This window comes from Branchiostoma belcheri, unplaced genomic scaffold (genome assembly GCF_001625305.1).
Source record: "Branchiostoma belcheri isolate BF01 breed outbred unplaced genomic scaffold, Haploidv18h27 scaffold37, whole genome shotgun sequence".
Classification (NCBI taxonomy): Eukaryota; Metazoa; Chordata; class Leptocardii; order Amphioxiformes; family Branchiostomatidae; genus Branchiostoma; species Branchiostoma belcheri.
Window position 1 is genome coordinate 143,291 of NW_017803987.1, and position 10,037 is coordinate 153,327.

General features: G+C 40.5%; 1 protein-coding gene across 1 annotated transcript in view; it reads right to left on the reverse strand.

Moving 5' to 3' along the window:
- LOC109476272 (adenylate cyclase type 8-like) overlaps positions 1-10,037 on the reverse strand; it is a 46,645-nt gene that overhangs the window by 35,963 nt on the left and 645 nt on the right. The window contains exon 2 of the mRNA XM_019777159.1: positions 7,147-7,240. The gene's annotated coding sequence lies outside the window, so the exon portion shown is untranslated. The remainder of the gene's footprint in view (positions 1-7,146; positions 7,241-10,037) is intronic.

The following is a 10,037-nucleotide window of genomic DNA, read 5'->3' on the forward strand; positions in this document are numbered from 1 at the left end:
GTTCTTGCATTTGAAAAAAAATGATTCAGGCCCCTCTGTGTAATTCCGAACGTCGCCTGGGTTAATATTTAGTGTATGTGTGAGAGAAAGGGTCAACAGATAACATGGGATATTTTCTTTCATTAGGCCATGTTGATTTCATTATATGGATGACATCCTCCGGGAGCCCCAAAACTGATGCGCGCGTGACGAATAAAAAAAAAGTTTTGCAAAAAAAAAAGTTATTTTCATTATGAAATCTACGTGGTTATGAGGGTTGAGCAAATGGCACAGAATATGGTTTGGCGAATAATCTAGTCTTCAAGTTCATTTCTTTACAATTTCGTCTTTTTTCGAATAAAAAAATAGTTTTTTTTTGCGAATAAAAAATAGTTTTTTTGCGAATAAAAAATAGTTTTTTTTGCGAATAAAAAAAAGTTTTGCAAAAAAAAAAGTTATTTTCATTATGAAATCTACGTGGTTATGAGGGTTGAGCAAATGGCACAGAATATGGTTTGGCGAATAATCTAGTCTTCAAGTTCATTTCTTTACAATTTCGTCTTTTTTCGTTTGATTTTGGCATTCTACGACATTGGTATAGTTTTTATTAATTTTTTTGTAACTTATGGTATATTTTTGCTCATTTTGCAACTGTTTTGTACGATTTACAGTATGGTTGAAAACTTTTTTTTTTTGGAAACGGCCGAAAATTCATGCGCGCGCGGATGTCATCCATATAATCAAATCAACATGGCCTTACTGGACATCAGAACTTCGGTATTACAAACTTGTGGTTTCACAAATCAACAACTACGTAACAGCCTCGAAATATTAAAGACAAGTTTCAGTCTTCGAACCAGTTATCATCTTTAATGAGACAACGGAGTTCTCAAGTTTGAAGAAGAGTTTCAAGCTAAAAGGCAGAGGCTAAGTACATGCAAAGTGGCTTGTTAAATCGAAGGGTGGGTAAAGAGGGTCATTAACACTCATGCACGTAGTCAGCACAATTAACAAGGTATGTCCACTTCTACAGGAAGTTTGCACAAAGGTTTCCATTTTTCAAACATAGTACCATTTGTGTAGCCTTCAGAGTTTCTGACGTAAGTTTCCAGATGTTGTTTTTCAGGACAAGAAGGCAGCGTCCGCACTTGTCGATGCCGGTGGTTCTTCACCTTGGCAAGAGGAGACTGTTTTCGTCATGCAAAAAAAGTTCCCGTCTCAAAAAAAAATTGTATCTCTCAATAACTCGACGTACTTCAGTTTCTTATACAGTTTATTTCACGGAGTGGTTCAATGCAAGGCCTATACGACCACTTCTCGGCATTGAACAAGAAATATGAGAGAAACATGGCTATGTCAAGAGATGGTGGTGAACGTTTGAGTTGAAAGTCTGTAGATTGTAGGTTGGTGGGAAATAGTTGTCAGGGAGGGAATTCCAAAGCTTGGCCGTACGGGGAAAGCAACTGTCACTGTAAAAAGATTTCGAACAAGGAATTTGGACGGTGAAGTTGTGTGAGCTAGTGGAGAACCTATTGGAACGCTTAAAAGTTCTGAGTGGTGGAACTAGTTGGGTGGGCTTCCTTCACACCACCCAGGTGTAAAATGGGTACCTGACTTCGGTTGGGGAGATGAAAGGCGGTGGAAGGAGAGGAATGGGATGGGCTCTGCCTTCCAACAACCCTAACCCTGTGGGGTCGTGTGGCGTAGCGGCAGAGTGCTCGACTCGGAACCAAGAGGTCCCGGGTTCGAGTCCTGACATGCCACCGATCTTGTTCCCGTAGGAAAGGCACTTTTTGAGACATACCTCATTTCTCTCAGGTGAAAATGAGTATTGTATTGTATTGTCCCGTGTTGGTGGTGGTGACGGCACACTAAAGTTGAAAAAAAATTTGAGTGTGCCGTCACCACTTCTTGTTATTAATATAAAAAAAGGCGGTACAGGAAGGGCTCTGCCTTCCAATAACCCCAGCCACGAGACCGCCTTGCCACCCATGTGCAAACGTAGCAGATTGCGAGGTTTAAAGACACACCTGTGGCTTGTTTAAGCTTACCGTTTACGTAAATGATAAGCTACCGTACTATACACCAGATGTTCACCTCATGTGGGGATTCTGTCGTCAAGGCTACACGGCTACAATGGCGTTGACCTAAGGCCACACTGATTTAATTAGATGGATGACACCCTCTGAAGACCCCCAAACTGGTGCGCGCGGACGAATAAATTTTTTTCATCCAAACAAATGCTGCTAAACCACAGGAAAACATATTATATATCAAAACCAAAGCAAGCCGCTAGGGGGCCCAAACTCATGTCACTTCTTCCCCAGCACAGGAGATACCTACGGTCCAAATTTCGTCACCATAGCATGTCTAGGTCATGAGATATCAAAACCGGAAGTTCAGCTGCAGTACCAAAACAAGCCGCCAGGGGGTCCAAAATCTAATCATTTTTAGGTCTCATCAAGACCTACCCACCTACCAAGTATCAAGACAATCCATCAATTCCTTCTTAAGTTATCGTGTTTATGGGCGGACGAACACACACACACACACACACACACACACACACATACACGAACGCCTCTGAAAACATAACCTTCTTGGCGAAGGTAATGAGCGAAGAAATAGAGCTAAAACCTCAGTACTGTGTTGAGTGAGTCCCCATTGCGTGCGAATGCCCTTACCACACGAGTAAGGACATATTAAGGACTTTCATCCCCTGGTAGTGATTCAAATCTCCGCCACTTTTTACATAAGTCAGAGGAAAGCCCCGTAGTTCCTGCTGTTTTAAGCGGGTACAGTAGGTGATTTAGCCAGGTAATGGTGCATCGTAGCAACGTAAAACATATAAGCCGATAAAGCATGTTAGGAATTATTACCAAGCATAAGTGACATGTAACATGTGTGCGTAAGCTTCTACCAGACGGTCACAGCATGCAAACCGGTTCAGACCTGCTGTTTCTTGTTAAGGCCACACCAATTTAATTTGTTGGTTCTTGGATTTTTTCAGAAAAAATATGAAGCGTAAAAAACCGGTCTAGGCATCCTATTATAGCCCTGAATGCTACGATAGGAGCCATGAAGTCAACACAAAAGGCTGGGTTAATATTTAAACAATGAATTTTGAACTTTTAATCAAACCACTGCATTGAAAGATGGAAAAACAGTGTAACTAGGAGGAAAAGGACTTTCCTCAACTGTTGGGGGCAAAATATGAGCATTTTACAGTTTATGAAGTGAAGTGAAATCCTCTGGTATCAATAATATACGCAAACAGTTCACATTATTGATTTTTTTCAACTTTTTTTGTGGTTATATCATGATTTTTGTTCCATAAGACGGGCCGGGCCCCGGTTTGGAATTGTGACATCAGCAAAACTTGTGACATCAGCATAACGTGGTCCGTGTTTCGTGCACCATCGGTCGTGACAAATCGGCTGTGAGATGACAGTAAAGTGCTCCTGTCCGTGTTAGGCTTATCACCCTCGCCTAGAGCACGTCAGGAGACAGATAGCGCCAAAAGCACCGGAAACCATCAAATCTATACTAGACTTCCTGGATCCTGGAAGGACTTATCTAGATATTTTGAGCCCTAGAGACACTTGTCTCTCACAGCCACAAAAGGAAACTTTTATTTTTAATTTTTATTTTATTGAAATTGCAATTATAATGCAATACACGCGGAACAGAGGCAACTATTGCTGGTGTTGTGTCCCGCACATAGAAACGAATACAGGACAGACAATACTCATTTTCACTTGAGTCTAGTGGGGAAAGTCGTGTAAAGTGCCTTTCCCAATTCAAAGGCACAAGATCGGTGGTTTACCCACTTTGTCATTGGATAGAACTACCGAAGTTCTGTTGTCAAATAATGAAAAGCACAGGAAACAATGAAATCTATATCAGGCTTCCTTTAATGATTTTTCCGGGTTATTTTGAGCTATGGAGACACATTTCTCTCATTGTGTAGTAGATGACAAAGAAACTTTTCATCTATACTACTTTAGAACTTCCCAAGAGCCGCACGCAAATAGTTCAAGGCACTGGAAACAATAAAAATTTATATTAGGCTTCTTTGAATGACTTGTCCGGGCTATTTAGAATTGTAGAGACACTCTCATTCTGGTCCTCACAAAAGAACTTTGTCAGCTACTACTACAGAACTCCCGAAGTGCCGCTCGCAAATAGTTCAAGGCACTGGAAACAATAAAAACCTATCTTTAACCGGCTACTTGGAGTTGTAGACAGCTCTCATTCTGGTCCTTACAAAAGAACTTTGTCATCTACTACTACAGAACTCCCGAAGTGCCGCTCTCTAAAAATTCTGAAGGACCGGAAACAATAAAATCTATTCTAGGCTTCCCCCGAAGAATTTCCGGGCTATTTCGACCTGTAGAGTCTCCTTTCTGTCATTCTAGTCGCCACAAAAGAACTTTGTCATCTACTAAACTAGAAGTCCAAAGTGTTTTTCTGAACTAGTTCAGGGTACCGGAAACAATAAAATCTATTTTAGGTTTCCTTGTATGACTTTAGAGACACCTGCCACAACTTCGTCATGCACAACTGTAGAAATACTCAAATATGACGCGATAGCGCGAAAAGCACAGGAAACCATGAAATCCAAGGGGTCCCGGGTTCGAGTCCTGACATGCCACCGATCTTGTACCCTTTGGAAAGGCACTTTTTCACACACGACTTTTTCCTCACTTCGCTCAGGTGAAAATGAGTATTATATTGTCCCCTGTGTTGGTGGCGGCATTAATATAAGTTGAAAGAACTTGAGTGTGCCGTCACCACGTCTTGTGATTATATGTTCGAATATAAAAATTAAATATCAAGCTTCCTCAAAGGATAATTCCGGGTTATTTTGCGCTTGTAGAGGCACTTGTCTCTTACGCAGTTACCCATAAAAACTTGTAATCTACTACCTTGTGTAGAACTATGCACAAGTGTTGCTCTCCAATGATTGTAAAATACTACCTGGATTTCAGCACCAAGGACAGGTACTCCCAGAACATAGTACTATCGTGTCTAGACCCGTGTCTATCTAGTTCTATGCCTGGATTGGTTAGGGTAAGGACAGTTCTGGACAGTCTTCACGTATCCAAGAATGTAAAGATACCCCGGGCACTGTTCTGGACATCCCAGGCAGTTCTGGATATCCCGGACACTGTTCTGGATACCCAGGCACTGTTCTGGATACACGGGCACTGTTCTGGATGCCCTAGACACTGTTCTGGATACGCAGGCACTGTTCTGGATGCCACAGACACTGTTCTGGATACCCAGACACTGTTCTGGATACACATTACACAGGCACTGTTCTGGATACCCCAGACACTGTTCTGGATACTCAGACACTGTTCTGGATACCCAGACACTGTTCTGGATGCCCCCGACACTGTTCTGGATACACATTACACAGGCACTATTCTGGAATCCCCAGACACTGTTCTGGATACTCAGACACTGTTCTGGATACCCAGACACTGTTCTGGATGCCCCAGACACTGTTCTGGATACACATTACACAGGCACTGTTCTGGATACCCCAGACACTGTTCTGGATACTCAGACACTGTTCTGGATGCCCCAGACACTGTTCTGGATACACAGGCACTGTTCTGGATACCCAGACACTGTTCTGGATACACATTACACAGGCACTGTTCTGGATACCCCAGACACTGTTCTGGATACCCAGACACTGTTTTGGACACCCCAGGAACTGTTCTGGACACCCCAGGCAGTTCTGGATACCCCAGACACTGTTCGCGTGCCTGAGCATGGTTCTGGATAAAACCGCGCTGTTTAACAGTGCATTTATGGTACCAGAGGTACCCATGAGAATTGCCGTTGCTAGACCTAGCGAGATAATGTGAGTTAAGTGCTGCTTTCCATGTTCGGCTTAATACATTGAGCGAAGATCATCGAAAACTACAGGAAGGGACCTCACTGCACATCAGGATATTGCATTTAATGTAGCGTAAAGTTGCATTTAATAAGGCTCGTCAGATAATCGTAGTTAGCCACGTGAAATAAAGCATTTACTGTTGTCAGAGCCTTTCCAAGAATGTCTTGAACACCTGGGTAGTCCATGGTAGTTAGCGACAATACGGAGCCGGGTACCCAGGCTACCGAAGCTCCACAACTCAAGAACTCAGTACATACGTACAGTGCCGATTCATAAATTCCGCAAAAAGCCAGCATGTGCCGGCTTGTCGTGTACGTCGCTAAGTACTGCCGCAAATTCTCAATACCAGCTTTGTATTCCTGTGGTTTAGTAGCATTTTTATTTTTGGCCCGATTTTTTTATTTGCTCGTGTGCACTAGTTTGGGGGTCTTCAGAGGATGTCATCCAAAAAAATTAAGTCGGTCGTTTGCTTAAATTTGCTAAAGCCCCCTCCTTACTCATAATAGATTACCAGTAGCTTTACATCGGTACGTGCTTGAAGATTATATATGATAAGAAGATGAAATATCTATATGTATGACAAACGACGTAAAATTGTTTTAACAGACTGACGATATACATACTGTTACAAACTGATAACAATGATTCTATCAGGAATAAGCTTTTGAATCCTCCATTTGTCTTTGTCACGATGTGTTGGATTTCTAGCAGTTTGAAATGTTCCAGACACAAGTACTGGGTATTACAACTGCATAGCTATATGGAGACATATAGCTATGCATTTAACTCCCATACTCTTTCTCAAATGCTGAGTGCTAAACAGAGAAAGCAGTACGTATCATTTTTAAAGTCATTGGTATGACTCAGTCGGGGATCGAACTCACGATCTATCGAAGGTAAGGAAAGCACTCCTCACACTTGGCCATTGCATCGGTAAAAGAGTAAGATGGTATCAATGAAACAGCATAACTAGAGAAGGCAATAATGTTTACCTTCGGACATGGTCTTACTCAAACACATTCAAATACATTGTACTACTAGTATATGGTGACAGGAGCAGAGCAGACCATGAAATTGCAGCATTATGTAACCCAACACCAGTCACCATGGTGGCAGATGTCAACAAATCATGTCATTGGTCAGGTCATAGGTCACTGTTTGGAGAAGAAGAAGAGGAAGAAACGGAGCAAAAACAATATGTTTTCCTTCGGTAAACAGAAATACATACAGAAGACTTAAGAGTGGCCACTCACCGTTGCGGGGTGTAAGAGGTACTCAGCTAAGAAGAACGCCTTGGTCAGCAGCCGTCTGAGCCGCTTGCAGATGTCAACCGTCACTCAAGACTATCTGGAAAACGTTCACATTAGGCAATGTTGATTTGATTATATGGTTGACATCCCGTGGGAACCTCAAAACTGACGCGAGAGTGCGAATGATATGAATCAGACCATCATTAAAAGCTAACAGGAAGCCGTGATTTGGTCAGTTTTAGTACGTACATCGCAATGAGTCAACACTTTCAAGTTTCAAGGACACAAATCACAGTGATTTACTAAAAAAAATCCACATTGTATATCACGTTATTAGGTCCTAAAATCCTATATACCACTAGAATCTGACAAGAAGCCGTGGTTTGGTCAGTTTTAGTACGTACGTCGAAATGATTTAACACTTGTCCACATGGAGTTTCAACAACAAAAATCGCAGTGATTTACAAAAAAAATCCACATTGTATATCACGTTATTAGGTCCTAAAATCCTATATACCACTAGAATCTGACAAGAAGCCGTGGTTTGGTCAGTTTTAGTACGTACGTCGAAATGAGTCAACACTTGTCCACATGGAGTTTCAACAACAAAAATCGCAGTGATTTACAAAAAAAATCCACATTATTATATCACGTTATTATGTTCTGAATCAGACCACTAGAATCTAAGAGGAAGCCGTGATTTGGTCAGTTTTAGTGCGTAAGTCGCAATGAGCCAACACTTGTCCACATGGAGTTTCAACAACAAAAATCGTAGTTATTTACAGAAAAATCTACATTGTATATCAGGTTATTAGGTCCTAAATCCTACCACTAGAATTTGTCAGGAAGCCGTGATTTGGTCAGTTTTAGTGCGTACGTCGGAGTGATTCAACGCTTGTCCACATGGGGTTTCAACAACAAAAATCGCAGTGATTTAAAAAAAAAAATCCACATTGTATACGAGTATCATGTTATTAGGTACTAAACCCTACCACTAGAATCTGACAAGAAGCCATGATTTGGTCAGTTTTAGTGCGAACGTCGAAATGAGTCAACACTTGTCCACATGGAGTTACCAACAACAAAAATCGCAGTGATTTACCAAAAAAATCCACATTGTATATCACATTATTAGGTCCTAAATCCTACAATCTGACAAGAAGCCGTGATTTGGTCAGTTTTAGTACGTACGTCGCAATGAGTCAACATAACACTTGTCCACATGGAGTTTCAACAACAAAAATTGCAGTTATTTACAGAAAAATCTACATTGTATATCAGCCGTTATTAGGTCCTAAATCCTACCACTAGAATCTGACAAGAAGCCGTGATTTGGTCAGTTTTAGTACGTACGTCGCAATGAGTCAACATAACACTTGTGCACATGGAGCTTCAACAACAAAAATTGTTGTGATTTACAAAACAATCCACATTGTATATCACGTTATTAGGTCCTAAATCCTACAATCTGACAAGAAGTCGTGATTTGGTCAGTTTTACTGCGTACGTCGGAGTGATTCAACGCTTGTCCACATGGAGTTACCAACAACAAAAATCGCAGTGATTTACCAAAAAAATCCACCTTGTATATCAGGTTATTAGGTCCTAAATCTACAATCTGACAAGAAGTCGTGATTTGGTCAGTTTTACTGCGTACGTCGAAATGATTCAACGCTTCACATGGAGTTTCAACAACAAAAATCGCAGTGATTTACCAAAAAAAAATCCACATTGTATATTACGATATTAGGTCCTAGAATCTGACAAGAAGCTGTGATTTGGTCAGTTTTAGTACGTACGTAGGATCTAGGAGTGAGTCAACATAACACTTGCCCACATGGAGCTTCAACAACAAAAATCGCAGTGATTTAAAAAAAATCCACATTGTATATTACGTTATTAGGTCCTAAATCTTACCACTAGAAGCTAACAGGAAGCCGTGATTTGGTCAGTTTTAGTACGTACGTAGGACTGAGTCAACATAACACTTGTCCACATAGAGTTTCAACAACAAAAATCGCAGTGATTTACAAAAAAAATCCACATTTTATATCACGTTATTAGGTCCTAAATCCTACAATCTGACAAGAAGTCGTGATTTGGTCAGTTTTAGTACGTACGTAGGAGTGAGTGATAGTTCACACTTGTCCACATGGGGTTTCAACAACAAAAATCGCAGTGATTTACAAAAAAATCCACATTGTATACGAGTATCATGTTGTTAGGTACTAAACCCTACCACTAGAATCTGACAAGAAGCCGTGATTTGGTCAGTTTTAGTGCGTACGTCGCAATGAGCCAACACTTGTCCACATGGAGTTTCAACAACAACTAGAGTTCCACGATCTCATACCTTCGCCAAATGATGTTAGCTTTTATGATTAAGAAATTATATATTAATCCCCCTAATTATGCAAATAGGATCCTCAATTGCATGAATTATATCTGTTGATCATATTCTCCACCAAAAGACAGTCTTATCTTAACAAAGAATGCCATGATGAAATTTTCTCATAAATTATGCAAATGAGGTCCTTATTTGAATAAGTTATGTTTAATTATGTTCACCTTAACTTAACTTTCAAACACCCCAAGTATAAAATTCCAGGCAGTTACCACTATGCAATTATAATATTTTCTCATTAATTATGCAAATTAAGTCTTCATTTGCATAATTGATATCTGCCTGTGTTTCTCTCATTCTTAATAACATATGTCACAAGCTTGAACTTCCTATTATGGAATGCAGCTGATAAATAGAATTTCCTCATTAATTATGCAAATTACATCTATATTTGCATAATTGTAATATCATTATGTCAAGCATCACTCAAGCTACCTACATACCAAAAATCACGATGATCCATCCATCAGTTCTTGAGTTATCCCCCTTT